Source organism: Phyllobates terribilis, unplaced genomic scaffold (genome assembly GCF_046119375.1).
Source record: "Phyllobates terribilis strain yellow unplaced genomic scaffold, ASM4611937v1 Scaffold_2__4_contigs__length_985480577, whole genome shotgun sequence".
Taxonomy (NCBI): Eukaryota; Metazoa; Chordata; class Amphibia; order Anura; family Dendrobatidae; genus Phyllobates; species Phyllobates terribilis.
This window is the reverse complement of record NW_027362762.1, coordinates 21,360,613-21,387,164: the sequence shown is the minus strand read 5'-3', so window position 1 is coordinate 21,387,164 and position 26,552 is coordinate 21,360,613. Positions and strand designations below refer to the sequence as shown.

At 48.4% G+C, this 26,552-nt stretch overlaps 1 protein-coding gene and 1 long non-coding RNA gene across 6 annotated transcripts in view; one reads left to right on the top strand and one right to left on the bottom strand.

The window, feature by feature from the left end:
- Positions 1 to 26,552, bottom strand: part of ARAP1 (ArfGAP with RhoGAP domain, ankyrin repeat and PH domain 1) — a 534,432-nt gene that overhangs the window by 464,999 nt on the left and 42,881 nt on the right. Inside the window, exon 1 of one of the 5 annotated variants that reach the window (XM_073661185.1) lies at positions 21,835 to 21,950. The exons of the other annotated variants lie outside the window; for them this stretch is intronic. The gene's annotated coding sequence lies outside the window, so the exon portion shown is untranslated. Of the gene's footprint in view, positions 1 to 21,834; positions 21,951 to 26,552 lie in introns of those variants that run through there. 5 annotated transcript variants of the gene reach the window in all.
- On the top strand, positions 10,222 to 24,615 carry LOC141190008 (uncharacterized). Its single transcript, XR_012264051.1, has 3 exons — positions 10,222 to 10,756; positions 13,568 to 13,665; positions 24,481 to 24,615. It is a non-coding gene; the product is annotated as an uncharacterized lncRNA (long non-coding RNA).

Genomic DNA, 26,552 nt, shown 5'->3' with positions numbered 1-26,552 from the left:
CTCTCTCTGGAGGTGGCCGAGCTCCGTCAGCACGTGAGTAACTGTCCTGGAGCACATTTCTTGGAGCCTAAGGTATGTTTGCCGGATTTATTTTTTGGTGAACACCGAGAATTTTTTTCATTTAAAAATGCTTGCTTATTGTATTTTCGTTTGAGACCCAAGTCCTCTGGGGATGAATCCCAGCGCATAGGGTTCATAATGTCACTTTTGCGCAAAGAGCCTCAGGAGTGGGCCTTTTCTTTGCAACCTAGTGATACATGCTTCAGATCAGTGGATAGTTTTTTTTCTGCTTTGGGGCTATTATATGATGATCCTGACCGTGTCGCATCAGCTGAGACTGAGTTGAGACGTTTGAAACAGGGATCAGGTAATGTGGAAAAATATTGTACTCATTTCCGTCGTTGGTCTACTCAAACAGGGTGGAACGATTCTGCTCTGAAAAGTCTATTTCTTGCTGGGCTCAATGAAAGGGTTAAAGACCTGCTAATTGCTTATCCTACACCTGAAGATTTGCAACAGGCTATGCAATTAGCTATACGGGTGGATAGGAGACTGCGTGCAAGGGTTAATGAGAGCAAATCCTCTGCTATGTCAGTTTCTGGTTATGAGAATGTGTGTACTAACAGTGGTGAACCGATGGAGATTGGATCGGTGGCACCTCGCTCTCAAGAAAAAGATCGCAGATTTTCTGAAGGCTTGTGTTTCTATTGCGGAAAATCTGGTCATTTGATTAAAGGCTGTGAGCTTCGTATCAAGAAAGAAAAAAAAATGGTCAGTCACGCCCGTATTGCCTGTTTAAATTCCAAGGGTGTATTTTTAGCTGCTTCCACGATTGCTCAGGAAAAATTAATGGAATTTCGGGTGTTTGTTGATTGTGGGTCTACTCTGAATGTAATTGATGGGGGATTCTTGGAAAGACTCAATTTAAAACCCGAACCTTTATCATCCCCCATTGCTGTGGTTTCTGTGGATGGTTCCCCTTTGAAGAATATTACTCTCAAGGTCTGTGAATTTCCTCTCACTATTAATGGTGTTCACCATGAGAAATTGGATTTGGTAGTTTTGAATAACTTGCCTTCTCCAGTAATATTGGGATTGCCCTGGTTAAAATTTCACAATCCTGTACTGGATTGGTCTACCAGTGAAATTAAATCCTGGAGCCATAAATGTTATGACAAGTGTTGTAACGGGCGTATTGCAGCTTTGGATAGGGGAGAATTGCCTGTTCCTATTCAGGATTTTTGGCGAGTTTTTTCTGAGAAGGAATCGCAGGTTTTGCCTCCCCATAGAGACTATGATTGTTCTATTGAATTTGTCCCTGGAGCGACTCTTCCTAAAAGTCGTTTATTTAACCTTACTATTCCTGAGAGGAAGGCTTTGGAGGAATACATACAGACAAGTTTGGCCGCCGGTCACATTAGTCCCTCTAAGTCTCCTGTGGCGGTTGGATTCTTTTTTGTAAAAAAAAAAGGACGGCGGTTTACGTCCTTGTCTGGATTTTCGTGAGATTAACAAAATTACTGTACGCAATCCTTACCCACTGCCATTGATTCCTGATCTGTTTAACCAGTTAATGGGGGCCAAGTGGTTCTCTAAAATTGACCTTAAGGGGGCATACAATCTGTTGCGCATGAAGGAGGGTGATGAATGGAAGACTGCTTTTAACACTCCTGTGGGTCATTTTGAGAATCTGGTTATGCCTTTTGGTCTTACTAATGCTCCTGCATTTTTTCAGAATCTGATTAATGACATCCTTAGACCTTTGATCGGTAAAAATGTGGTTGTGTATTTGGATGACATTTTGATTTATTCGCCAGATCTGGAGTCTCATTGGCGGAGCGTGCGTGAGGTATTACAGTTATTAATGGACAATTCGCTTTTTGCTAAGCTGGAGAAATGTGAGTTCGCTGTACAGAGAATTAGTTTTTTGGGCTACATTATCTCCAGCAAAGGTTTTGAGATGGATCCGGTTAAGGTTCAGGCTGTGCAGGAATGGCCTAGGCCTATTGGTTTGAAATCGATACAGAGGTTTTTAGGTTTCGCCAATTATTACAGAAAATTCATAAAAAATTTTTCTAGTATTGTCAAACCTCTGACCGATCTCACCAGGAAAGGTGCTGATGAGGTTCAGTGGTCTTCTGAGGCCATTGAAGCTTTTGTGTTTCTAAAGGAGAGGTTCACCTCTGCTCCCATCCTTATGCAGCCTGATGTGACTAAGCCGTTTTTGGTTGAGGTTGATGCTTCCTCTGTGGGGGTTGGCGCAGTATTGTCTCAGGATAACGGGGATGGATTACATCCCTGTGCCTTTTTTTCAAAAAAATTTTCGGAGACTGAACTGAATTACGATATTGGTAATCGGGAATTATTGGCTATTAAACTCGCATTTGAACACTGGCGCCACTTCTTGGAAGGTGCGGAATTTCCCGTTCAGGTTCTTACGGATCATAAAAATCTGATATATCTTGATGCTGCCAAGCGCCTGAATGCCCGTCAGGCTAGGTGGGCACTGTTTTTCTCGCGGTTTAATTTCTCCGTTACTTACATCCCTGGTACTAAGAATGTTAAGGCGGATGCCTTGTCTCGCAGTTTTTCTCCCATAGTCGGTGCTGAGAAAGAGGAGACCATTTTACAAGAAGGTGTTGTGATAGCTGCTTTAGACTCCGTTTTGGAAAATGAGATTCTTAAAGCTCAGGAGAATGCCCCATCTAACACTCCTCATGGGAGGTTGTTTGTGCCTGGGACCTTTAGGAGAGATTTGTTTGTTGAGTGTCACTAATCTCGGTTGGCAGGTCATCCCGGAATCTCTGAGACCAAGAGACTGGTGGGTCGCAGTTTTTGGTGGCCTGGATGGCATTAGGAAGTCATTAAGTGGGTGCGCCAATGTACTATATGTGCTAGGTCTAAGTCCTCACATACTCCTGCTGCGGGGTTGCTTTGTCCTTTGGAGGTTCCCAGTGCTCCTTGGACACATTTGGCTATGGACTTTATAACTGACCTTCCCCCCTCTGAGGGTTTTACTGTCATCTGGGTGGTCGTGGACCGTTTTAGCAAGATGTGTCACTTGGTTCCCTTCGTCAAACTGCCCTGCGCTAAAACTCTCGCTAAGGCCTTTGTCAAGGAAATTGTCAGACTTCATGGCGTTCCTACTGACATTGTTTCTGATAGGGGTCCTCAGTTCTTGGCTCGTTTTTGGCGTGCCTTTTGTGACAGGTTGGGAGTTCATTTATCGTTCTCGTCCGGATATCATCCTGAATCTAATGGCCAGATAGAAAGGAAAAACCAGGATGTTGAGCAGTTCTTGCGTTGTTTTGTGGCAGACAATCAAGAGGGGTGGTCTGAGTTTCTGCCACTTGCTGAATTTGCTCTGAACAATCATACATCTTCTTCTGCTGGTTGTTCGCCTTTTTTTTGTTGTTCTGGGAGACATCCGTCATTTGGGTCGTTCTCCAAGTTGGGATCTGCCGTGCCTGAGGAGGAGAATTTTTCCGGTGATTTGGAGAGAGTTTGGACGGATGTGCGTGGTAATCTTCAGGAGGCCAACAGAAAATCTAAGGACTACTTTGATAGGAAACGACAGGAGGTTTTGTTCGCTGTTGGTGACATGGTTTGGTTGTCCTCTAGGAATCTGCGGTTGAGGATTCCTTCTAAGAAATTGGGTCCCAAGTTTGTAGGGCTCTTTAAGGTGCTTCAGGTTGTCAACCAATCTGCTGTTAGGTTGGAGGTTCCTACCTCCTGGAGAATTAATCCGGTATTTCATGTCTCTCTGTTGAAAAAAGCTGTTGTATCGGATGGTGACGCCTCTGCCTCTGTTCCTCCGGTGGTGGAGGACGGGGAATATGAAATTTCTCGCATCCTTAACTCTAGACGGTATAGCGGTAGTTTGCAGTATCTTGTGGCCTGGAAAGGTTTCGGACCCGAGGATAACTCTTGGGTGAGGTCGGATGATGTTTCCGCGTCCAGACTTATCAGAGCGTTTCACAGGAGATTTCCTGATAAGCCTGGTCCTAGGGGATCCGGAGGATCCTCTTAGAAGGGGGGGTACTGTTAGAACCTTGTTCTTAGGTTTTTTTTCCTTTGCTGGTCACATGACCTTGTTGGCCTATTTAATCCTGCTCCGCCCTTCTGGCTTTGCTGGACTTCATTGTTTAACTACTTTCTAGCTAGCCTGTGCTCTGTATCTAACTCTTAGTTTGCTTGGTCTACGGACCTCTTTGTTCTATATATATTGTTTGTTCGTCTGTCTGCTACTACAGTCATATGAAAAAGTTTGGGCACCCCTATTAATCTTAAGCTTAATGTTTTATAAAAATTGGTGTTTTTGCAACAGCTATTTCAGTTTGATATATGTAATAACTGTTGGACACAGTAATGTTTCTGCCTTGAAATGAGGTTTATTGTGCTAACAGAAAATGTGCAATCTGCATTCAAACAAAATTTGACCGATGCATAAGTATGGGCACCCTTATCATTTTCTTGTTTTAAATACTCCTGCCTACTTTTTACTGACTTACTAAAGCACTTTTTTTCTTTTTGTAACCTCATTGAGTTTTGAACTTCATAGCCAGGTGTATGCAATCATGAGAAAAGCTACTTAAAGTGGCCACTTGCAAGTTGTTCTCCTGTTTGAATCTCCTCTGAAGAGTGGCATCATGGGCTCCTCAAAACAACTGTCAAATGATCTGAAAACAAAGATTATTCAACATAGTTGTTCAGGGGAAGGATACAAAAAGCTGTCTCAGAGATTTAACCTGTCAGTTTCCACTGTGAGGAACATAGTAAGGAAATGGAAGAACATAGGGACAGTTCTTGTTAAGGCCAGAAGTGTCAGGACAAGAAAAACATCAGAAAGGCAGAGAAGAAGAATGGTGAGATCAGTCAAGGACAATCCTCAGACCACCTCCAGAGAGCTGCAGCATCAACTTGCTGCAGATGGTGTCACTGTGCATCGGTCAACTATACAACGCACTTTGCACAAGGAGAAGCTGTATGGGAGAGTGATGCGAAAGAAGCCGTTTCTGCAAGTACGCACAAACAGAGTCGGCTGAGGTATGCAAAAGCACATTTGAAGAAGCCTATTTCTTTTTGGAAGAAGGTCCTGTGGACTGATGAAACCAAGATTGAGTTGTTTGGTCATACAAAAAGGCGTTGTGCATGGTGGCAAAAAAACACAGCATTCCAAGAAAAACACTTGCTACCCACAGTAAAATTTGGTGGAGGTTCCATCATGCTTTGGGGCTGTGTGGTCAATGCCGGCACTGGGAATCTTGTTAAAGTTGAGGGACGCATGGATTCCACTCAGTATCAGCAGATTCTTGGCAATAGTGTTCAAGAATCAGTGATAAAGTTGAAGTTACGCAGTGGATGGATCTTTCAGCAAGACAATGATCCAAAACACCGCTCCAAATGTACTCAGGCATTCATGCAGAGGAACAACTACAATGTTCTGGAATGGCCGTCCCAGTCCCCAGACCTGAATATCATTGAACATCTGTGGGATCATTTGAAGAGGCTGTCCATGCTCGGCGACCATCAAACTTAACTGAACTGGAATTGTTTTGTAAAGAGGAATGGTCAAAAATACCTTCATCCAGGATCCAGGAACTCATTAAAAGCTACAGGAAGCGACTAGAGGCTGTTATTTTTGCAAAAGGAGGATCTACTAAATATTAATGTCACTTTTCTGGTGAGGTGCCCATACTTATGCACCTGTCAAATTTTGTTTGAATGCAGATTGCACATTTTCTGTTAGTACAATAAACCTCATTTCAAGGCAGAAACATTACTGTATCCAACAGTTATTACATATATCAAACTGAAATAGCTGTTGCAAAAACACCAATTTTTATAAAACATTAAGCTTAAGATTAATAGGGGTGCCCAAACTTTTTCATATGACTGTATTTCTGTTAGGAGGTGTCCCATTTTCCTCCCAGTCCTTAGTACTTGTAGGGATTCCTTCCCACATCTATAGGTCTCCGTACAGACTAGCTTAGGACTTTAGCAGGTCTGATCGCAGGATCAGGTCCCCTGTTACATCGTAGGGATTAAGCTGAGTTCTATCGTAGGGACAGATCTCCTCTCTTTCCTTAGCTCTGGTAGCAGAACATAACAGCCTGGGGTTTACGCGGAAGTCAAAAGGTATTGCGAATCCTGCCCCGAATGTCAGTTGACCTCACCCACTGCAAGCTTCCGTAGCCCATTGGTACCTCTGCCAGTGATAGAGGTGCCTTTTGAACGGATTGCAATGGATTTGGTTGGACCCATTGTAAAATCCGCCCGTGGACACCAACATATACTGGTAGTCGTCGACTATGCCACTCGGTACCCGGAAGCTATACCATTACGCCACACCTCGGCAAAACTGATTGCACGGGAGCTGTTTGCCATGTTCTGTCGCCTTGGACTACCCAGGGAGATCCTGACGGATTAGGGGACCCCCTTTATGTCCAAAGTGACAAGGGAACTATGCAAATTGCTAAAAATTAAACAATTGCGCACCTCGGTGTACCACCCTCAAACCGAAGGGCTAGTAGAACTGTTCAATAAAACCCTCAAGTCCATGTTAAAAAAGGTGGTTTCTAAGGATGGAAGGGATTGGGACAGGTTGTTACCCTATTTGATGTTCGCCGTCCGTGAGGTACCCCAGGCTTCCACAGGGTTCTCTCCCTTTGAGTTATTGTACGGCAGACACCCTAGGGGTCTGTTGGACGTAGCCAAAGAGACATGGGAACAAGAGCCAACTCCGCATAGAAGTATAATTGAACACGTGGCTAGTATGCAGGACCGGATCGCGGCGGTCATGCCCATCGTGAAAGAGTATCTGTTAGATGCCCAGGCAGCTCAGAGGCGCACATATAATAAAAGAGCCAGAGTCAGAACTTTTAACAAGGGCGATCGGGTGTTAGTTCTGGTACCCACAGCTGAGAGTAAGTTCATGGCCAAGTGGCAAGGACCATATGAGATTCGAGAAAAAGTGGGGGAGGTAAATTACCGGAAGGAGGAAACCTGAGCAGCTTTACCATGTAAACCTGTTAAAACCTTGGAAAGATTGAGAGTGTTTAGTTACAGACGTCACCCCGCGCATATCACCAGAGAGTTCTCTACCTTCAGCCAGGGAAGCATCCGAGGGGGAGGTCAGGATAAGTGATGCCCTCACTAAACAGCAGCGACGGGAGGCTCGCTCGCTGGTGCAGCACAATAACGACGTGTTCTCAGAGCTACCGGGTAGGACTACGGTTATCCAACATGACATTGTCACTGAACCTGGCGTAAGGGTACAAATAAGACCGTACCGGGTACCCGAGGCAAGCCATCACGGCTGAGGTAAAACAAATGCTTCAGCTAGGCGTCATAGAGGAATCACGGAGTGAGTGGGCTACCCCCATCGTACTGATTCCAAAACCAGAGGGATCATTACGCTTCTGTAACGATTTCCGGAAATTGAATGAAGTGTCAAAGTTTGACCTTTATCCAATCCCCAGGGTGGATGAGCTGATTGAAAGACTGGGGCAGGCCCAGTACTTTACCACGCTCGATCTCACCAAGGGTTACTGGCAGGTACCTCTCACAGATTCTGCGAAGGAAAAGACCGCCTTCTTATCTCCGGAGGGTCTGTACCACTATGTTGTCTTACCTTTTGGGTTACATGGGGCCCCGGCTACATTCCAGAGGTTGATGGACATAGTGCTTAAGCATCATCAGGAGTACGTGTCCGCGTATTTAGATGACATTATCATCTTTAGCACCGACTGGCATACGCACCTATCCCAGGTACAAGCGGTTCTGGATTCTCTCAGAGGTGCGGGGTTAACGGCAAATCCAAAAAAATGTGCGATAGGGATAGAGGAAGCACGATATTTGGGATATGTGATAGGCCGAGGAGCTATTAAGCCCCAAATCAATAAAGTTGAGGCCATAAAAAACTGGCCTAAACCGTCAAGTACAAAGCAGGTGAGGGCGTTCCTTGGCATCCTTGGGCATTACCGCCGGTTTATACCTAATTTTGCTGGGCGAACGGCGGCCCTGACCGATCTCTTGAAAGGGAAAAAAAAATCGGTAATGGTTCGGTGGAACCCTCAGGCAGAAGAAGCTTTTCAGTCCATGAAGTTGGCTCTGTGTGGACAACCGGTCCTCATCAGTCCCAACTTCAAGGAAACCTTCATTGTACAGACAGATGCCTCGGAGATAGGCCTAGGGGCGGTATTGTTACAAAAAGTGAATGGTGAAGAGCACCCGGTCACCTACTTGAGTAGAAAACTTGTCCCGGCAAAGAAAAACTATAGCGTGGTAGAGAAGGAGTGTTTGGCTATTAAGTGGGCCTTGGAATCGCTACGTTATTATTTACTCGGGCGTCAGTTCCGCTTGGTGACGGATCAGTCACCTTTGGTATGGATGAGGAATGCCAAGGAGAGGAATGCGCGAGTCACCAGGTGGTACCTGTCACTGCAAAATTTCAGTTTCTCTGTAGAACATCACCCTGGGAAGTCACAGGGAAACGCGGACGCCCTGTCCCGGGCACCCTGTATGGTGGCAAATGTTCAACCCCACAAGTTTGAACAGAGGGGGGGGATATGTGAGGCAGTGACCGGGATCGTATACGAGGGACGTTATATATCCCCCAGAATGTGTACAGAGACCTATTAAACCCATTGGAGTGCACTGAGGTCACAGACACAGCTGCGGCTGCAATGCAGGAATGAAGGTAAGCATTGACCTGGTCAGACTACCTGGCTAAGGCAGATTAAGTAAAACCCGGCAGGGCCTTCATTTCTTGGAGGAGGCTACAGGAGGCAGTGGGGCCTCCTCCCTCCAACACGGGTTTTCCAGTGGCTCTTCCACAGGTCCTTTAAAATCCTGCACTAAACATTAGTGTTGTTCTATGTTGCAACCTGCTAGGAGCACAGCATGGAAGCTCAGCAGGACTGTGTGGCTGAACCACCGCCTAGGAAGGCTCTGCACCTGTCAAGCTCTGCGCGGCCCGGCGTGGCCGTTGCCCCCGGCAACCGTTGTTTATGGACTCATGTTAACCCGGCTGCGAACCGGAGGACTTTCTGTTTACCCGTGAGTTGCTGAATAAAAGCTGTTTATGTTGGACTTGCTTGGGTCACTGCCTCAGTTACTGCACGGTGTGAACACCGCCGCCTTACAATACATACAGGAGGAGTGGTACTGTACAGTGTATATATACAGGACAGGAGGAGTGGTGCTGAGAGTAGCAGCTGCCTCCTGAGCTCAAGCACTTCCAGGAGGAGGGTCGTCATCTGCCTCTCTTCTCCCCAGGGAGAGGCAGGCCTACTGGGAGGCCGGCATGGCTTCCCAGCCTCCTATCCCCCGGTCTATGCCGGCGAGGAAGAAGGAGCCTCAACAACCGGCCCAGGAGGGAGTGAGGAGATCGGGAAGGGTGAGGAAGAGCACATCCACCTGCTCCAACCCCGAGACTGTTCACTGCCAGCCCAGAGAGGGAGACCGGGGCACCCCAGGCCCCAGGAACAAGAGCCCAGTAAGATCCTGGGGGAGATGAGCTCCAGCGAGTCCACAAGTTCCTTCTCCTCCCGAGTGGTCGCCACGTTACGAGAGTACAAGGACGCCGGCAAAGCACTAACCCAGCTGAAAGAGGAGCTGAGGGAGGCCCGGATCCTGAACACCCGGGCGTCCAACAAGGAACGACCCGAGACCTCCCAGAGGTTTAAAGCCCTCAGAGACGAGGTGGTCAGGTTAGTGCTCCTCCGGGAGGGGATTGAGAAAAGCGCAGGTCCCTTCCTGGAGAGGTTTAAGAACCAGCGGCGGTTCTCAGAAATGAAGGGGTTAAACACCTCAGGAGAACCGCCAGCCGGCGTCCTTAGTGAAGAGGAGGGGGAGGATGAAGAGGTGACTGGAGTTCCAGGTGCTGGAGCCAGTGAGGGGCAGAGCCGGAGTTCCAGTGGTCTCCCTGCAGGGCAAAGGACTCAGACAGCAGAGGCTGAAGTGTCGGGGGAGGAGGAGGAAGGAGGAATGCTGAGGGAGATCCGACTGCTGGAGTCTCCAGTGGACCTGACACGGTTTTCTTTCGGTGAGGAAAAACCAGTGGAGGAGACCAAGAGGAGGAAGAGGAAGACCGGAGGAGCTGCACAGGAGGTGGTGAGTTACAAGTATGTACCAAAGTCTGATGTTGCGCCTGCCACCTTCTGTTTAAACCCCACCAAACCTAAAGGCACGGGCTCTGCAGTGGGCTCGAGGCAGAGGCAAGGTGGGGAGAGGAGAAGGACGTCCGGCGATGCTGCCATCTGTGCGGGGAACAGTGCAGGGGGCGAGGCTGTGGAGGTACTCACAGCGCCGGACATAGGGAGTTCTGTGGAGTTTACCTCCCTGCCCTCTGCGGCTAAGCCGGTTATCAACGGGGCCGGGGGGGCCGGGAGGCATGTGAAAAAAACACCTGTGAGGAACACTGGGCACACTGCTGCGCCAGGGGGGCAGTGTGCCCCAGCGCCCAAAACGGACACTAAGACCCCAAAGTCTGTGGGTGCAGGGCGGGCAGAGGTGCCGAGAAAACTTTCTGGCCAGAACAAGGACCAAAATGCTGCAGTAGGGGGGCGGGGCGCTCCAGCAGACGACCTGCAGAAAGCCAGCAGAAACCAAAGGGAAACGGGTGTGGTGCTGCAGAGAAAGGAGTCTCTCGAAGTGCTCCCCTCCCCCGGCCCAGCAGGTGTGAGTGCAGAGACACCAGACACAAGGGAAGAAGGAATGGAGGTGACTGTGGAACGTGCAGAGAACAGCAGAGGTAATGGGGTGACAAGTAAAGGGAATGGAAGTAGTGGTGCAGTAAATGATGGGAGTAATGGTGGAGCAGATGGTGGGAGTAATGGTGGAGCAGATGGTGAGAGTAGTAGGAATAGTGGAAGTAGTGGTGCAGTGAATGATGATGCAGCAAATGGTGGGGGTAGTGGTGGAATGAATGCTGGGAGTAGTGGGAATGGTGGGAGTAGTGGTGTAGCAAATGTTGGGGGTAGTGGTGTAATGAATGGTGGGAGAAGTAGTGGAGTGAATGATGGGAGTAATGGTCCTGCGAATGGTGTGAATAGTACTGGAGTGAATGGTGGGAGCAGCACTGGTGTTGGTGGGGGGGAAGTAGGCGCTGGTCCCGCTGCCCCCCCAGCATTGGCGGGGGCTTCAGCCCAAAGCTATTCAGGAGCTGTCAGTGCTGGGGGTAGTAGTGCGCCCTCGTCTGGTGGCCCTGGGGATGGTGACTTGCAACAGCAGCTCCTGGACGCCCTGAGGAGAGGGGAGAGCTCCATCACTGTAGAGGGGAGGGAGGTTGATCTGTCTTTCTGGATAGAGAGACATGGTCTTTCAGCCTTCCGAGATAGAGGGGCAGAGACTGTCTGGTCTCTGCCGACAACGGGGCAGAGGAGTAACCGTAGGAACGTGGTCCGTCTCCAGTGGGTAAGCAAGGATGCCTGTCCTGATAGGTCGAAGGTGGTTGAGCTCCTGCTGGGGATGGGCTTTGCGGCATATGACATCTTTGCCTTGATCCATCCTTACGGGACCTCCTACTTCGATGTCAGCTTCGTGAGACCGGATGGCCTTGAGCTGTTCTGGTCTTGCCATGAGCTGGCTCGGAGTCGCCCCGAATGGCATGGTCTCTTTCCCCTGGCAATAACCCGCCAAGATTCAGTCAGGAAAGTGACCGTTTTGACTAGTAACGAGTCGCTTTCCTGTATGGACATTACCACCTGGGTGAGTCGATACGGAAAGGTCACCAATATTCCCGAAAAGAATCTGGATGACCATGGTATCTGGTCAGGGGCCTGGACCTTCATGGTGAGATTGAAGGTTTCGGGAAACACTGTTACCCATATCCCCTCCTCAACCTTTTTGGGGAGGGATAGGATCTTGATTTTCTACCAGGGGCAGCCTAAGGTCTGTCACAGGTGCGGTAGCCCCACACACTTCAGTGCGCTGTGTACCACCCAGAAATGCGCACTGTGTGAGGACCTTGGTCATCTTGCTGCTGCCTGTCGCAGGATTAGGTGTAACTTGTGTGGTGACCTCGGTCACCCGTTCAGTCGCTGTCCGCGTTCCTTCGCCAATGCGGTCCTGAAAGCGGCGAGTGCGGGACAGGCGAAAGCCGGGACTAATCTTGCCGGTGAAGGGACCAGTAGGGGCGGGGGAGGCAGGGAACCGGTGAGGAGCAAGCTGCCGCCATCCACCATCAGGCAGCAGGAGCAGCGCGGTGGGGACGGGGCAGGGAGTAATGTCCCTAAACTCTGACCCAGGTACTTCACTTGCAGCTGAGGATCCTAAAGACAGCGAATTGAGCGAGGAAGTCAAGAGAGTTGAAAGGGAAGAGCGAGAGGACGCCACATCTTCCCAGGAACCCTCTTCTGGTGACAGTCTAGATGAGGAAGAGGGGGAGTGGTCACAGAAAAAGAAAAAGGGTAACAGGAAAACGGGCAGAGGTAGCAGGGGGACCAGGTCTCGAGCTGCCTCTTTGGAGTGCGACCCCTCTGACTCTCTGGCCGTGATCCAAGCGCCATTGGAGGGTTCAGCCGCCCCCCCTCTGGTGGATCTCTCCAACCGGTTCGGGGCTCTCCAGGACCTCCCTCTGGAGGGGGGAAGTGGGGACCCGGGGCCGGAGGTTGCGGACAAGGTGGTTGGGGCTCAGGAGATGGCTGGGTCTTCCTCTCGGGGGGCAAATACAAAGCCCTCTGGGGGGACGACTAAACCAGGACCACCAGACAAGGGCAAGAATGTATGTAAGGAGAGAATGGACGAGGCTGTTTGTCTTAAGCGCACTAAAAACCCGTCATTATCAGAGGAAGAGGTTGGGACTGTCAGTGGTGGGAAGAAAAAGGCTATCTAATTCAATCAATCATGATGGCGGCACCCACCCCGTTGACGCTGGCAACTATTAATGTTTGCAGCATAAAGTCAGATGCGGCAAGGTACACGGCCTTTCATTTTTTCGGCCAACTTGACGCCGACATTTTGTTTTTGCAGGAGACCAGGTTGACCGATATATCAACCTTGCATAAAGCAAGGCGGGAGTGGAGTCATGGGCCCTCCTACTGGTCTCTTGCGGCCGAGCCGTATAGCGGGGTGGCGGTCCTTTTTAAGACCGCAGCGGTTGAATGCAGACGAGTGATCGAATTAGAAATGGGGAGATGCTTGATCCTAGATGTCTCCATGGGGGGACAAGAGCTTCGGCTCATTAACATCTATGGTCCCCAGTCCAAGTGGGACCGCAAATGTCTCTTCCTGAAGATCAAACCTTTTTTATTTTCGAGTCGGCAGGTGGTCTTCGGAGGGGATTTCAACAATGTCACGAGATCCTGTGATAGAGGAGGTTCCGGAGACCAGTTGGCTTATGACTGCGTCGCGTTAAACAGGATAGTGAGTGAGGCTCGCCTGGTGGATGTCCACATCCGGCACAACCCGGGCGACACGGGATTCACCTTTTTTAGAGGTAGTCAGTGCAGGTCTAGGCTAGACAGGTTTTATTTGAAGGAGGAGGCCGTCTCTTCACAGTTGTCGGTTGTGGAGGTGGTGTTCTCCGATCACTGTTTGATTATGTTTTCTCTGAATGTTACAGAGACTCCTCGGATGGGAAGAGGTTATTGGAAGCAGAATTCGTCACTCCTTGAGGAAGAAGCTGTAAGACGGTCTTTTGAGGAATTCTTTCAGAGCCAGGTACCATTGCTGGGCCTAAGTAACACTAAGTCAGGGTGGTGGGAGATGTTCAAACATCGGGTGGCGAGATTCTTCCGGCAGCTCTCGAACCTCAGAAGCCTGAACAGGGATCGCCTGTATCAGAGCTTGAGGAGGAAACTCGAGCATCTTGTCTCGACTGGAGGTAGCCGCGAGGAGATCTCCAGAGTGAAGTCCTTGCTGAAGAGGTGTCAGTACGATAGGCAAGCATCTTTGGTTTTCGAGAGGGACTACGGGAAATACTGCTCGCCCAACCCTTACAGAAACTGTAAGATGTCAGTGAATAGTAAGATAGTGACGGGGCTGGTGGACAGTACGGGGTCCCTGAGAAGGTCCAGATCAGGGATCTTGGAGGTCGTCAGTTCCTACTACTCGCACCTCTTGGGAAGGAGGGAACTGGATCGTGACGGGATGTCGGTTTTCCTGGCTGAATCTGTTCCTGAGCCAGGGGCTGACCTCTCGCTGGGCGATTTGGCAGAAGCGATCAAAGAAGAGGAAGTGAGACTGACGATCGATGGGCTTAGGCCCAAAAAGTCGCCAGGTCCGGATGGCTTAACATCCGAGTTCTTTAGGACCTTTAGGGACTCTTTGGTCCCCCTCTTGACTCAGGTGTTTAACGAGTGTCTCTCTTCGGGCACTCTGCCAAGATCATTAAGGAGGTCAGCTTTGATCATTTTGTCAAAGGGTAAGGATCCGTCACGCATTGAGAACTGGCGTCCCATAGCACTTCTGAATGTGGACAGGAAGATTTTGGCTAAGATACTTTTCAACAGGCTGGTGAAGTTTGCACCCCGGCTCCTTTCGGAGGTTCAGCACTGTTGCGTTCCTGGCCGTAGCACTTTTAGTGCTGTTCTAGGTGTCCGAGAGGCCGTGGAGCAAGGCAGGGCGGGCCTCTGGAAGGGGTTCTTGCTGACCCTGGATCAGGCAAAAGCCTTTGATCGGGTTAACCACGAGTACCTCTGGTCCACTCTTTTGAGGTATGGTCTGCCTGGAGGGTTTGTGGACTGGCTTAAGACCTTGTATGCAGGGGCTGAGACTTTCCCACTGGTGAATGGGTGGATTGGACGACCTTTCGGGGTAGGATCCGGTGTCCGTCAGGGCTGTCCTCTTAGCCCTTTGCTTTACGCGTTTGCGATCGATCCCTTCCTCAGAAGGATCGATTGTGGACAGTTGGCGGGGGTGCGGATGGGCGGGGTGGCGACGGAGGCTATCCTGAGGGTGGTGGCCTACGCGGACGATGTCACCGTCTTTGTTTCTTCGCAAGAGGAGGCAGCGGTGGTGATGTCAGAAGTGAAGCGCTACTCGGAGGCATCCGGGTCCAAGGTCAACCAGGATAAGTGTGAGAGTCTCTGGCTGGGAGGCGGAGATCCCGGGTTTGATCTTCCGGACACCCTCCCCGAACCCCAAGAACATGCCAAAGTCCTGGGCATCGAATTCGGCCAGGGTGATTACCCCACGAAAAACTGGGAAGGCAGAATCAAAGGTGTCGCCCAAAGAGTGGACCAATGGAGGGGTTGGTCTTTGACCCTGAGGGAAAGGGTTGGCCTGTGCAAAGCTTTCCTGCTCCCCTTGCTAATCTACCTGGGCAGCGTCTGTGTCTTGCCAGAGCCTCTCTGGACACGGGTCTACAGTCTGTTCTTCCAGATGTTATGGGGGAACAGACTGAACCTAGTCAAGCGGGAGGTCACTTACCGCACGAGGAGACTAGGGGGTTTGAATATGGTGAACCCCGTGGTGTTCCTAGTGAACACCTTCTTGAAAGTGAACGTGGCAAACCTCTGGAAAGAGAGGGCTCCTCCGTGGGTATTCTCCTGCAAGGGATGGTTTCAGCCTTTCTTCCAGGAATGGGAGACAGGGGGAAGATTGAAGGATCTTCGCACACCACACGGGCATCTCCCGGCTTATGTTACCCCGGTTCTGAAAATGATCCGCCGGTGGGGTCTGGGAATGTGGGAGGTGAGGTCCCTCCCGAGGAAACTCCTCGATATGAGGGTCTTGCTTTCTCATTTTCAGAGTCCATTGGCCCTCAAAGACTGCCCAAGTCGGGATCTGGAGGTTGGGTTGAGTTTGTTAAATTCTAGCAGGATCCCCGAGAAGTACTGGGACTTGACTTGGCGCTGCTTCCATGGTAAGCTGTATGTGAGGGACAATTTGAAGTTCAGGAGCTCCGAGGACAGGAATTGCCCCCGTGAGGCTTGTGCTAACGTGCTGGAAAGCATGGAGCACTTCCTGCTTCATTGTCCCTTTAATACAGAGGTGTACAACAGGGTGGGGGCTTCCATTGGTTGGCCGCGGCTGGCTACTCTGTCCTACGCCGGGTGGGCCTATGGAGCGTTCGGTGACCTTGGGAGAAGGGACCGAGACACTTTATTCATAGTCAGCGCAGTGGTGAGGTATTTCACATGGAACGCACGAGTTTTAGTCTCGACGCAGAGTAAAATCCTCCATGTAGATGAAGTCTGTAGGAACATCCTAGGTGACCTGGTGAAGGTACGTTCTCTGGAGTATGAAGGACTGGTTGCCCGGAGGGCGGCCCGTCTCTGGAGGGGCTTTTCCTTCAGGGTGCCTTAGTCCGGTAGTACTCCTATACCCTGGTGGGGGGCTGATGTCTTTCCACCCTAGATTTTTGTTTTGTATTTCTGTCTCCTGAATAGAAGGTTTGCCGGCATCGAACTTGAGCCTTGGATGGTGAGTGTGTAGGTTGTGTTCTGTATATATGGTATATAATGTATAATAGGGGGTTTTAGTTAGGTTGGGTGGGGGATTTGGGGGGGGTTCTTCATCAGCGGTGATAAGAGGACTGATCTGGCCTGGTCCAGGCCCCGCCTGGGGAAAAACTTTGGGGCCTGATCCTAGCTCGGAGTAATCCTGAACTTTGTGGCCAGAGCTGGATCAGGGGTGGCGGGATAGTTAGTGTAGGTCTGTGTTTTATATATATATTAAAAAATTACAAAATTAAAAAAAAAAAAAAAAAAAAAAAAAAAAAAAAAAGGTTTAAAATTGTTCATGTCACTATTGTATATATTGTTATTTTTGGTTTTCTGTGGTGTGAATGAGGTGCGGTAAGGGGGTGACTGTAAGGTCAGGCAGTGGGACCAGTAGGTTAGTGTTAGTTCCCGGTTGTATATACGTTATATTAGGTTTAGTGTTTTATTGTATATAATCTTGTATATAGAACGGTGTTTTATGTGTATATAGGACGGTGTGAGCGTTGTGTGGGATTGTATATAGTAGTATGAATGAAGCTGGGCCGGGGGTTTTATAGGTTTTATAATATTTATTTCTTGTATATATATATATATATTCCTGGGGGGATTTATTTTGTATCTATTTTCTGTGATTTGTCGTCTTGTTTTGTTCTTATGTTCGGTGTCCTGTAATGTATCATTGTTCTGTCATGTACTGTACTTATTCTATCAATAAAAAAAAGACCTGCAGTGTATATATACAGGAGGAGTGGTACTGTGCAGTGTGTATATACAGGAGGAGTGGTACTGTGCAGTGTATATATACAGGACAGGAGGAGTGGTACTGTGCAGTGTGTATATACAGGAGGAGTGGTACTGTGCAGTGTATATATACAGGACAGGAGGAGTGGTACTGTGCAGTGTATATATACAGGACAGGAGGAGTGGTAATGTGCGGTGTATATATACAGGACAGGAGGAGTGGTACTGTACAGTGTATATATACAGGACAGGAGGAGTGGTACTGTGCAGTGTATATATACAGGACAGGAGGAGTGGTACTGTGCAGTGTATATATACAGGACAGGAGGAGTGGTACTGTGCAGTGTATATATACAGGACAGGAGGAGTGGTACTGTGCAGTGTATATATACAGGACAGGAGGAGTGGTACTGTGCAGTGTATATATACAGGAGGAGTGGTGCTGTGCAGTGTATATATACAGGACAGGAGGAGTAGTACTGTGCAGTGTATATATACAGGACAGGAGGAGTGGTACTGTGCAGTGTATATATACAGGAGGAGTGGTGCTGTGCAGTGTATATATACAGGACAGGAGGAGTGGTACTGTGCAGTGTATATATACAGGACAGGAGGAGTGGTACTGTGCAGTGTATATATACAGGACAGGAGGAGTGGTACTGTGCAGTGTATATATACAGGACAGGAGGAGTGGTACTGTGCAGTGTATATATAAAGGAGGAGTGGTGCTGTGCAGTGTATATATACAGGACAGGAGGAGTGGTACTGTGCAGTGTATATATACAGGACAGGAGGAGTGGTACTGTGCAGTGTATATATACAGGAGGAGTGGTGCTGTGCAGTGTATATATACAGGACAGGAGGAGTGGTACTGTGCAGTGTATATATACAGGACAGGAGGAGTGGTACTGTGCAGTGTATATATACAGGACAGGAGGAGTGGTACTGTGCAGTGTATATATACAGGAGGAGTGGTGCTGTGCAGTGTATATATACAGGACAGGAGGAGTGGTACTGTGCAGTGTATATATACAGGACAGGAGGAGTGGTACTGTGCAGTGTATATATATATATATATATACAGCAGGAGTGGTACTGTGCAGTGTATATATATATATACAGGAGGAGTGGTACTGTGCAGTGTATATATACAGGAGGAGTGGTACTGTGCAGTGTATATATATATATATATACAGGAGGAGTGGTACTGTGCAGTGTATATATATATATATACAGGAGGAGTGGTACTGTGCAGTGTATATATACAGGAGGAGTGGTACTGTGCAGTGTATATATACAGGAGGAGTGGTACTGTGCAGTGTATATATATATATATATACAGCAGGAGTGGTACTGTGCAGTGTATATATATATATACAGGAGGAGTGGTACTGTGCAGTGTATATATACAGGAGGAGTGGTACTGTGCAGTGTATATATATATATATATATACAGGAGGAGTGGTACTGTGCAGTGTATATATATATATACAGGAGGAGTGGTACTGTGCAGTGTATATATACAGGAGGAGTGGTACTGTGCAGTGTATATATACAGGAGGAGTGGTACTGTGCAGTGTATATATACAGGAGGAGTGGTACTGTGCAGTGTATATATACAGGAGGAGTGGTACTGTGCAGTGTATATATACAGGAGGAGTGGTACTGTGCAGTGTATATATACAGGAGGAGTGGTACTGTGCAGTGTATATATACAGGAGGAGTGGTACTGTGCAGTGTATATATACAGGAGGAGTGGTACTATGCAGTGTATATATACAGGAGGAGTGGTACTGTGCAGTGTATATATACAGGAGGAGTGGTACTGTGCAGTGTATATATACAGGAGGAGTGGTACTATGCAGTGTATATATACTGGACAGGAGGAGAGGTACTGTGCAGTGTATATATACAGGAGGAGTGGTACTATGCAGTGTATATATACTGGACAGGAGGAGTGGTACTGTGCAGTGTATATATACAGGAGGAGTGGTACTATGCAGTGTATATATACAGGAGGAGTGGTACTGTGCAGTGTATATATACAGGAGGAGTGGTACTGTGCAGTGTATATATACAGGAGGAGTGGTGCTGTGCAGTGTATATATACAGGACAGGAGGAGTGGTACTGTGCAGTGTATATATACAGGAGGAGTGGTGCTGTGCAGTGTATATATACAGGACAGGAGGAGTGGTACTGTGCAGTGTATATATACAGGACAGGAGGAGTGGTACTGTGCAGTGTATATATACAGGACAGGAGGAGTGGTACTGTGCAGTGTATATATATATACAGGAGGAGTGGTACTGTGCAGTGTATATATACAGGAGGAGTGGTACTGTGCAGTGTATATATACAGGAGGAGTGGTACTGTGCAGTGTATATATACAGGAGGAGTGGTGCTGTGCAGTGTATATATACAGGAGGAGTGGTACTGTACAGTGTATATATACAGGAGGAGTGGTACTGTGCAGTGTATATATACAGGACAGGAGGAGTGGTACTGTGCAGTGTATATATACAGGAGGAGTGGTACTGTGCAGTGTATATATACAGAATAGGAGGAGTGGTACTGTGCAGTGTATATATACAGGACAGGAGGAGTGGTACTGTGCAGTGTATATATACAGGACAGGAGGAGTGGTACTGTGCAGTGTATATATATACAGGAGGAGTGGTACTGTGCAGTGTATATATACAGGAGGAGTGGTACTGTGCAGTGTATATATACAGGAGGAGTGGTACTATGCAGTGTATATATACAGGAGGAGTGGTACTGTGCAGTGTATATATACAGGACAGGAGGAGTGGTACTGTGCAGTGTATATATACAGGAGGAGTGGTACTGTGCAGTGTATATATACAGGAGGAGTGGTACTGTGCAGTGTATATATACAGGAGGAGTGGTACTATGCAGTGTATATATACTGGACAGGAGGAGTGGTGCTGTGCAGTGTATATATACAGGACAGGAGGAGTGGTACTGTGCAGTGTATATATACAGGACAAGAGGAGTGGTACTGTGCAGTTTATATATACAGGACAGGAGGAGTGGTACTGTGCAGTGTATATATACAGGACAGGAGGAGTGGTAATGTGCGGTGTATATATACAGGACAGGAGGAGTGGTACTGTGCGGTGTATATATACAGGACAGGAGGAGTGGTACTGTGCGGTGTATATATACAGGACAGGAGGAGTGGTACTGTGCAGTGTATATATACAGGACAGGAGGAGTGGTACTGTGCAGTGTATATATACAGGACAGGAGGAGTGGTAATGTGCGGTGTATATATACAGGACAGGAGGAGTGGTACTGTGCAGTGTATATATACAGGACAGGAGGAGTGGTACTGTGCAGTGTATATATACAGGACAGGAGGAGTGGTACTGTGCAGTGTATATATACAGGACAGGAGGAGTGGTAATGTGCGGTGTATATATACAGGACAGGAGGAGTGGTACTGTGCAGTGTATATATACAGGACAGGAGGAGTGGTACTGTGCAGTGTATATATACAGGACAGGAGGAGTGGTACTGTGCAGTGTATATATACAGGAGGAGTGGTACTGTGCAGTGTATATATACAGGACAGGAGGAGTGGTACTGTGCAGTGTATATATACAGGAGGAGTGGTACTGCACAGTGTATATATACAGGAGGAGTGGTACTGTGCAGTGTATATATACAGGAGGAGTGGTACTGTGCAGTGTATATATACAGGAGGAGTGGTACTGCGCAGTGTATATATACAGGAGGAGTGGTACGGCGCAGTGTATATATACAGGAGGAGTGGTACTGTGCAGTGTATATATACAGGAGGAGTGGTACTGTGCAGTGTATATATACAGGAGAAGTGGTACTGCGCAGTGTATATATACAGGAGGAGTGGTACTGCGCAGTGTATATATACAGGAGGAGTGGTACTGCGCAGTGTATATATACAGGAGGAGTGGTACTGTGCAGTGTATATATACAGGACAGGAGGAGTGGTACTGTGCAGTGTATATATACAGGACAGGAGGAGTGGTACTGTGCAGTGTATATATACAGGACAGGAGGAGTGGTACTGTGCAGTGTATATATACAGGACAGGAGGAGTGGTACTGTGCAGTGTATATATACAGGACAGGAGGAGTGGTACTGTGCAGTGTATATATACAGGACAGGAGGAGTGGTACTGTGCAGTGTATATATACAGGACAGGAGGAGTGGTACTGTGCAGTGTATATATACAGGACAGGAGGAGTGGTACTGTGCAGTGTATATATACAGGACAGGAGGAGTGGTACCGTGCAGTGTATATATACAGGACAGGAGGAGTGGTACTGTGCAGTGTATATATACAGGACAGGAGGAGTGGTACTGTGCAGTGTATATATACAGGAGGAGTGGTACTGTGCAGTGTATATATACAGGACAGGAGGAGTGGTACTGTGCAGTGTATATATACAGGAGGAGTGGTACCGTGCAGTGTATATATACAGGACAGGAGGAGTGGTACTGTGCAGTGTATATATACAGGAGGAGTGGTACCGTGCAGTGTATATATACAGGACAGGAGGAGTGGTACCGTGCAGTGTATATATACAGGACAGGAGGAGTGGTACTGTGCAGTGTATATATACAGGACAGGAGGAGTGGCACTGTGATATATACACAGATAGAATAACAGCAGAGAGTGGGTCACAGTTACATACGGTCCGTTCACACTTGGCGCAGCCTCCGGACCTCGCACCTCAGCGATCCTCCTGACTTTCTTTTCCGAGGTTTTTTTATTTCCTGCTTAGTTATAAATGACATCGATATTAATGAGCTGCCAACTTAGAACAACAAAGTCAGCGATAACCAAGCACTTAAAGGGACAGTAACCTGATAAGTGCTGACCCTTGGAAGTTTTGGAAACAACCAGAACAATCTTCATCCATAATAACAGGTATCAAACAACAAGCACTCAGTATTATAAAGGGACAAGACGGAATAATGGAAAGGAAAACTACTGCAATTACTGAAGAGATCTTAAAAGTTGACAACTAATTTAATATAATGATATTTATAAACACAAGGGAAATGTAAAGCATAGCCTGACATTAAGGAAGGAGGCAGACGGCCGTATAACTCAGATGAGGATCTCAACGCAGTGCACGGACTGGATGTCGTGACAGCAGCTATTTCTATGCAGCTGTCATGCTCGGGTCAAGAGAGCTGACGACCAGTCCGAGCACTGCGTTGTGATCCTCGACTGAGTTTTATGGCCGTCTAACTGAGGAGAAAAGATCTGCAGCAACAGGGTTATTTGTAATTACTCCCTCTCCCCCCACACTGACTGCTGTGAGATGAAACCTGGAGGTGTTTGTAATCACACTCAGCTTTGCTCTATATGACCCAGTAGGTGGCTGAGATCAGGGCTGTCTATTAAAGATGAAAAGCATGAGCAGTGAACTTCAGGGACTTTTTTGTAAGATTCAAGTAGAATTCAATTCCCCCATCTCTTCCGCCCACCACGTTCTTCTGACCCTCTGGGGGCGTGTTCTTTTTTCTCCTGCATGATGTCTCCTATTTAGGATTGGTCAATGTCATGCAGGAGAAAAGAACACGCCCCCACAGAACAACCTCTGGTAACGCCCCCTTGGAGTTATCATAAATTAGAACATAAAACTTTACACGCAACAATCTCCACAACGGAGAGAAGGAATCACAAAATAAAAACAACGCTTTCCTCATCTCTGCAGCCGTTATTCCCTGATGTGACAAGTTTACTATGATCAAACTGGTGAAAGGTCCTCTAACCGCAGAATAGTGACTGCTGCTCTGCAGATGACTGAAGTAGAAGACATGTTTTAAGAACAGAAATAAGAATGCAGCTTTGGATGAGACTGGAGCATAAGATCTGATGTAACAGCTGAATTATGAATGCAGCTCTGGAGATGACTGGAGTATATGGATGAATATCAGACTAAGCATTCAGAAACTTTATCTGGACACGGAGGCAAAGTGCAGCTCATTATTAGGGAGCATGGATGAAAGCCCACCTGTCCAGTTTTTATGGGATCTGACGTGAATGGGGGTCCTGACAGCAGGTGTTGGGGACAGTCTGATTTCCATATACAGGACTGTAGGACGCTGGACAGACTCTCTTTCCTCTATGGTTTACTAGTGACCTTTCCCTTTAAATTAGTTACAAAGTTTTGTCATTCCGACATTTCACTTTTCTAATATTATATTGACATGAAATTTGCATGAGAAACAAAAAAAGGAAACAACAACATTATAAGAAGAAGCACAGAGCAGAGGGGGGGGAAGAGGGGGGGGAAGAGGGGGGGGAAGAGGGGGGGGGAGAGGGGGGGGAATTCCCACAATTTTGCAATGACAATTAGTACTGGCAACAATGATAACAAATACAGCGGGGGAGAGCGAGGAGGTGATATTACAGGGCGGAGGGGGTGATGTTACAGGGTGGGAGGTGGTGATATTGCAGGGCAGAGGGGGTGATATTACAGGACGGGAGGGGGTGGTATTACAGGGTGGGAGGTGGTGATATTGCAGGGCGGAGGTGGTGATATTGCAGGGCAGACGGGGTGATGTTACAGGACGGGAGGGGGTGGTATTACAGGGCGGGAGGGGTGATATTACAGGACGGGAGGGGTGGTATTACAGGGTGGGAGGTGGTGATATTGCAGGGCAGAGGGGGTGATATTACAGGACGGGAGGGGTGGTATTACAGGGCGGGAGGGGTGGTATTACAGGGCGGGAGGGGTGGTATTACAGGGTGGGAGGGGGTGATATTGCAGGGCAGAGGGGGTGATATTACAGGACGGGAGGGGTGGTATTACAGGACGGGAGGGGGTGATATTACAGGGCGGAGGGGGTGATATTACAGGACGGGAGGGGGTGGTATTACGGGGCGGAGGGGATGGTATTACGGGGCGGAGGGGGTGGTATTACAGGACGGGAGGGGTGGTATTACAGGGTGGGAGGGGGTGATATTACAGGACGGGAGGGGGTGATATTACGGGGCGGAGGGGGTGATATTACAGGACGGGAGGGGGTGATATTACATGGATTACAATACTAATAAGGGAGGGCTCTTAGATTAGGGCAGGAGTTTATTACAGTGAGGGGATAAGTTACGGAAGTGAGGGATGTTCTTACCCTAGGAGGCGCTATTACAAATGGTAAATTACAATGGGGGGGGTACAACTGCCGGTGGGGGGGGCAGAGGGTGTGGTCGGCCCAAGCACCGTGCTCAGAGGGGCTCACCCAGAGCTACAGGTAAATGTATCGGCGTGTGCAGGGCGCAGATATAGTTACATAACAAGTCTCTTCTGCTTGTTGCCTCTCCTTAGCAGTGGTTTCTCTGGGAACTCCTTCAAGATTGTTGGAAGACCATTTCCGGTGACTACCTCTAGAAGCTCATCAAGAGAATGCCAAGAGTGTGCAAAGCAGTCATCAAAGCAAAAGGTGGCTACTGTGAAGAACCTAGAATATAAGACATATTTTCAGTTGTTTCACACTTTTTTGTTAAGTATATAATTCCACATGTGTTAATTCATAGTTTTGATGCCTTCAGTGTGAATGTACAATTTTCAAAGTCATGAAAATACAGAAAAATCTTTAAATGAGAAGGTGTGTCCAAACTTTTGGTCTGTACTGTGCATATATATATATATATATATATATATATATATATATATATACACACACACACTGCTCAAAAAAAATAAAGGGAACGCTTAAACAGCAGAATATAACTCCAAGTAAATCAAACTTCTGTGAAATCAAACTGTCCACTTAGGAAGCAACACTGATTGACAATCAATCTCACATGCTGATGTGCAAATGGAATAGACAATAGATGGAAATTATTGGCAATTATCAAGAGCCCCTCAATAAAGGAGTGGTTCTGCAGGTGGGGACCACAGACCACATCTCAGTACCAATGCTTTCGGGCTGATGTTTTGGTCACTTTTGAATGTTGGTTGTGCTTTCACACTCGTGGTAGCATGATACGGACTCTACAACCCACAGAAGTTGCTCAGGTAGTGCAGCTCACCCAGGAAGACACATCAATGCGAGCTGTGGCAAAAAGGTTTGCTGTTTCTATCAGTGTAGTGTCCAGAGGCTGGAGGCGCTACCAGGAGACAGGCCAGTACACCAGGAGATGTGGAGGGGGCTGTAGGAGGGCAACAACCCAGCAGCAGGACCGCTACCTCCACCTTTGTGCAAGGAGGAAGAGGAGGAGCACTGCCAGAGCCCTGCAAAATGACCTCCAGCAGGCCACAAATGTGCATGAGTCTGCACAAACGGTTAGAAACAGACACCATAAGGGTGGTATGAGGGTCCGACGTCCACAGATGGGGGTTGTGCTCACAGCCCAACACCGTGCAGGACGCTTGGCATTTGCCACAGATCACCAGGATTGGCAAAGTGGCCACTGGCACCCTGTGCTCTTTACAGATGAAAGCAGGTTCACACTGAGCACACGTGACAGACATGACAGAGTCTGGAAACGCCGTGGAGAGCGATCTGCTGCCTACAACATCCTTCAGCATGACCGGTTTGGCAGTGGGTCAGTAATGGCGTGGGGTGGCATTTCTTTGGAGGGCCGCACAGCCCTCCATGTGCTCGCCAGAGGTAGCCTGACTGTCATTAGGTACCGAAATGAGATCCTCAGACCCCTTGTGAGACCATATGCTGGTGCGGTTGGCCCTGGGTTCCTCCTAATGCAGGACAATGCCAGACCTTATGTGGCTGGAGTGTGTCAGCAGTTCCTGCAAGATGAAGGCATTGAAGCCATGGACTGGCCGCCCGTTCCCCAGACCTGAATCCGATTGAGCACATCTGGGACATCATGTCTCGCTCCATCCACCAACGTCACGTTGCACCACAGACGGTCCAGGAGTTGGCGGATGCTTTAGTCCAGGTCTGGGAGGAGATCCCACAGGAGACCATCCGCACCCTCATCAGGAGCATGTCCAGGCGTTGTAGGGAGGTCATACAGGCACGTGGAGGCCACACACAATACTCAGCCTCATCAGGAGCATGCCCAGGCGTTGTAGGGACTTCATACAGGCACATGGAGGCCACACACAATACTGAGCCTCATCAGGAGCATGCCCAGGCGTTGTAGGGAGGTCATACAGGCACATGGAAGCCACACACAATACTCAGCCTCCTCAGGAGCATGCCCAGGCGTTGTAGGGACTTCATACAGGCACATGGAGGCCACACACAATACTCAGCCTCATCAGGAGCATGCCCAGGCGTTGTAGGGAGGTCATACAGGCACATGGAAGCCATACACAATACTCAGCCTCCTCAGGAGCATGCCCAGGCGTTGTAGGGAGGTCATACAGGCACGTGGAGGCCACACACAATACTCAACCTCATCAGGAGCATGCCCAGGCGTTGTAGGGAG